Here is a 5,003-nt window from a genome sequence, read left to right as displayed (position 1 = left end):
AAAAAAAAAAAAAACAGGTAATAATAATAATAATTCTCATAAAGGTGTTGTGAGGATTACATGAGGCATTATGATATGTGTAAAAGGCATACAGTAGTCCTGGCATGCAGGATGTCCTAGTTATTATTGTTCTTTGGGTATCATCAGCTTGGAGGCAATCCTAGAACGTGGCCATGGATGTGCTCTTTGGGTGTTCTCATTAGAGCTACTGTTGTTAGAGCCAAACAAGCCAGAATCTTTCATTGTAAAACAAGTCTATATCAGAAACCTCAAAAGAACCTAGGATTTTGGACTATTGCAGCTGACAGATAGTTTGGTAATTTTCTGGTCCAGTGTTTCTTGTAATTTTTAGCCACAGAGCTCTTCATTCAAATGAATTTCACACAAAAGTCCATTATTTAAAACAGAGAAAACTGGAACCATTCTGATTGGTGTGTCGTGAAATGCAGGATGCCCTGCCTACTCAGCCCTGCCTACCCAGTCTCTCCCTCACCCCCCTCTGAGACACCATCCCTGAACCCAAGGATTCCATGGAACATACTTTGAGAAACACCAATGTAGTGGACATGGAGACAAATTTGCTCTAAAGAGATCAAGTGGCCTGAACAGGTGGCAAAGTGGTCACATCGGAATCAAAAACCAGCTCCCTTGATTATTATGCTGAGGACAGCCAGTAACTGCTAGGTACAAGCACTGTGCCAGATGTGGTATTATGGTGAAGCCTCAGCAGGGCTGTGAGATCATCAGTTAGATTTTAATCTGAATGGCTGGTGTCTCCATCTTGTTTTACAGGTCTTTAAGTGAGTGTGTCTGTTCCTGGAAGCCACCCTGTGGATCTCAGAAATCACTGTGTCTGTGGAGAAAGGATTAGAAAATATGGTCTGAAAGGGATAGAATCAAGTGTACTGTATTTATTTTTTATTTTTCTTGTGTGTGTGAGAGAGAGACAGAGATGCTTTTCTATTAATATATTCGACAATAATACTTAGTAGGATATCTATAACTCTCAAAATTCCATCATAGTGACAAATAGGGGTAATATTTTAAGATCTCTGCCTCAACTCTATTATGTAAAAAAATTGTATCTGCAATTTCTGTTTTTAGCAAATCACAAGTACCAAAAATATTATTGTGGCTTGTTGTGCATTTTAATACTTGGAGGAACCACTAAATTTCAGTACGAAGATGCATTTTATATATTTATAAAGCCTCAAATTCTATCCCTGGACTCCAGATTAAGAACACCTCAATTAGAAGTTAAAATAAATCCTGTAAGTAGGAAATTGACATAGGGAAATCAGTTGATGATATGTAACTTAAAACGCAATGTGATGTCATAATATTAATATATTAGTGTATTTCACAAAAGAAAAAAAAGCTATTCTTTTTTCATCTTTATTAACAAAAATTGTGTGGATTTAAGGGTACAACTTGATGTGTGATTTACTTATTTTTATTGGTTTCTACTAAATCCCTAATGAAGATTGGCTGGATGGACCATCTTCCTTAAAACTCATTGTAAAGCCACCAAATACTTCAATGAAAAGTCAGCCGGAAAAGGGACTAAATAACATCTGGAAGAGTGAAGTTGCTAGGAAACTTACACATTTCAATTCATAAGAGTGCTAAGGTCTCCATCTAATAAATTCTCTACCGGCACTAAACAGGGCCTTCAGTGTTTTCATGGCCTTTTTCACTGACATGAAATTTTAATGAAGGAGGCCTTTTAGAGCACAGGGTTTGAGCGAACAGAGAATAGAGCCCTAGACAAGAAATACAAAGGTAAGAGTTCTATTCCCAGCTCTGCTGCCTACTTGAACAAGTAGTTTAAACTCTATGGCAAAATGAAGGGGTTGAAGCAGACAAGGGACTCTTCTGATTTTAAAATCCCTATCATTCCGGCTTGGCATCTGTTGTTCAGTGGTTAGGGAGCTGGACACATGCATCGGGGCTGGTGGGTTTTACCTCGGCCTGGGTCTGCTAAACAACAATGAAAACAATAACAAAAAAACAGCCAGGCATTGTGGCAGGTGCCTGTAGTCCCAGGTACTGGGAGGCTAAGGCAAGAGAATCACTTAAGCCCAAGCATGAGGTTGCTGCAAGCTGTGATGGCACTCTACTGAGGGCGACAAAGTGAGATCCTGTCTCTAAAATAAATAAATAAATAAATAAAATGCCTATCACTTCATAGCAAGAGTCCGAAACAAGTGGCTGACAGCTTAGGCCAAAGAGCTGGCTGTAGCCTTTTCAGTCACACTAAGCAGAATAGATTATTGTCATCATCAATTGTGTCATAAAGAGGGAGGTAAGAATTTCTGAATCTGAACTGTCTCCTCCAAATCCCTACTGTAAAGGAAGAGGAAAACATGACTTTTTTTCCCTAAGTAACACATCATTTCATGGTTTGGCAGATCATAATGTCCTGGGTGCATTGTTCTTCACAGTTTATTGAATTAAAAGAGAATATGGAGATTACAGTGGAGAGATAAGGCTGGCATGCAAGTGTGTGTACGTGTGCATATGCATCACAGAGGGACAGAGACAGAGAGGAACAGTGAGAGAAGCAGACCCATATGCAAAGAAACAAAGAAAGGCTAAAAAAAAAAAAGACAGAAAAATAAAGATGGGCATAAAAACCAAGAGAAAGTGCTCAAGGTGGAAGTCAGAAGTTTGCCCATGTCATCTGGCTAGTCTAGTGGAAAAAAGGAATATATTATACCACTTTCCCTGATGTGACACGCATGGAAAAATTACTGGGAAATAGGCTGGGGAAATCATTCCACTAGCTTAGCACTTAGGTCATATTGTCTCCAAAAGCCAGACCTATTTTTATGTTCGTTGTTCATTCATTAATTCAATAAACATTTACTATGAGAAGAAATTGGTGAACAATGGCCATGTTCTCTGCCCTAAAGGAGTTCACAGCTACTACTGGGTCTGGGCCAGTAAACAGTTTCATGAGGGAATCCCAGGATATTAGGGCAGCACATAGGCAACCCCCCCTAATACAGTCTTGGCTGGTTCGGGAGGATTTCTTTAAAGAGAGTCATGTCACTTGAAAGAGGAGCAGGAGCCAGGCTGGTGGGAAGGCGGTAGAAAGAAAAGGAATGTTCTAGGCAGAAGTAGGACTACAGGCTATTTTTTCTTCTTTGCACTTAGCAGTGTTTTATACATGTTTTTCATTGAATATGTATCACATTTATATAAAAAAGAATTATAAAAGATGAAGGCAAGGAATGACTCTCAGGTCAACTGGCTCCCTTGTTTAGTGAGCACCAGTGAGAATTCCCCGAACTCTATGCCATACTGCCAGGGACAGAAGGGGACATTATAATTATTAGTACCAATAACAGCAATTGGTAATATTTGTAGAGTGCTTACTACATGTCAGCATTCTCCAAGTACCTGGTTTAATCCTTGCAGCAATGCTATGTGCTAGTTACTACTATTATCATCTCCATTTTATGGATGAGGACTATGGAGGAAGCCCTGAGGTCACACAGCTAATAAATGGCAGAGGCAGGAATCAAATCCAAGTAGCGTAATGCCAGAGCCTTGGCACTTAACTACTATACTATAGTGCCCCTCTGTAAATGATAAAAGCAATATACATCAGAGAAAAACTGGTGTTTTACCTTGGCTCTGTTCTAAGAAGCAACTTCTTGCCACCAGCTGATTATGTCCCTGTCTCCTCCAAATTCGGAGGATGGGTTCATATTGTGGGGTTGTATGACACACCCCCTGGGTGAGAGGCCCTTCTACAAATGGAATTTTACCCTGGAAGTGAGAACAATGAAACCTAAAAATTGTGCCCTCATATTATTTTGAAAAAATGAAAAAATATTCAGCTTGGGAAGACGGGAGATGTGTATCTTAATTTCTATGTGAAGAGAGAGTTCAGATGCAAAAAAGTGATGTGATTTTCCTAAGGTCAAATAATCTGATGGCTGAATGGGTTCCAAAAGTCTAGTTCAACATCATAAATGCTAGAACTTATTTTCTCCTGGACACACAAGCAATGCTTGTCTTGTCCTGGCCACACCAGCAATGCTTACCTTGTGTGTGTTTCCAATTTCCAAAACAAATGCCTAAGTCCAAGTGGTTAATTAAAATTCCCTATAAAAATGGTGTTGTTCTATGATGCAATTCCTATACTAACCACATGGTGATGCTGCAGATAGATCTACAGATTTGTGTGGGGAAGAGGGGATTTAAGAATACTTTTAATTTTTATAAATTACGGTATAGCTACACAATTAAAGATTATACTGCCATCGAAAAGAATGAGGCAAAGCTGCATGACTTACAAGAAACATCTTCAATATATGCCACCAAGTGAGACAATCAAGTCATTAAATAATATGAAAGGCAGGCTCACATTTGTCTAATTAAAAATAAAACGAATGTGTTATTAGACGCCTCCCCCCAAAAGTGAATATAAACATATATGCTGGTACATGCACAGTATTTTTTTCCTGAGAGCATTAAAAAAAAGAGACTCTTATGCTGGGCGTGGTGCTTCACACCTAGCACTCTGGGAGGCCAGGGCGAGTGGATTTCTTGAGCTAAGGGGTTGGAGACCCGCCTGAGCAAGAGTGAGATCGTGTCTCTACTAAAAATAGAAAAAAACTAGCTGGGCATTGTGGCGAGTGCCTATCGTCACAGCTACTCAGGAGACTGAGGCAAGAGGATTGCTCAAGCCCTTGAGTTTGAGGTTGCTGTGAGCTATAATTGTAATGCTGCACTCTATCCAGGGTTACAGAGTGAGACTCTGTCTTTAAAAAATAAAAAAGAGACTCTTAACAGTTATTACTTTGGGGAGTAGGACTGAGGAAAGGGTGTTTCCTTTTGATTTTATATGTTTTTATTTTTTAATCATAACTGCACATCAATGCAATTATGGGGTACAATGTGCTAGTTTTATATACAATTTGACATGCTTTCATCAAACTGGTTAACATAGCCTTCAGCACATTTTCTTAGTTATTGTGTTAAGATATTTA

The sequence above is a fragment of the Otolemur garnettii genome, unplaced genomic scaffold, assembly GCF_000181295.1.
Source record: "Otolemur garnettii isolate 467f Iridium unplaced genomic scaffold, OtoGar3 scaffold00110, whole genome shotgun sequence".
In the NCBI taxonomy this organism is placed as follows: Eukaryota; Metazoa; Chordata; class Mammalia; order Primates; family Galagidae; genus Otolemur; species Otolemur garnettii.
The sequence above is the reverse complement of the archived record's forward strand: the minus strand, read 5'-3'. Positions refer to the sequence as shown.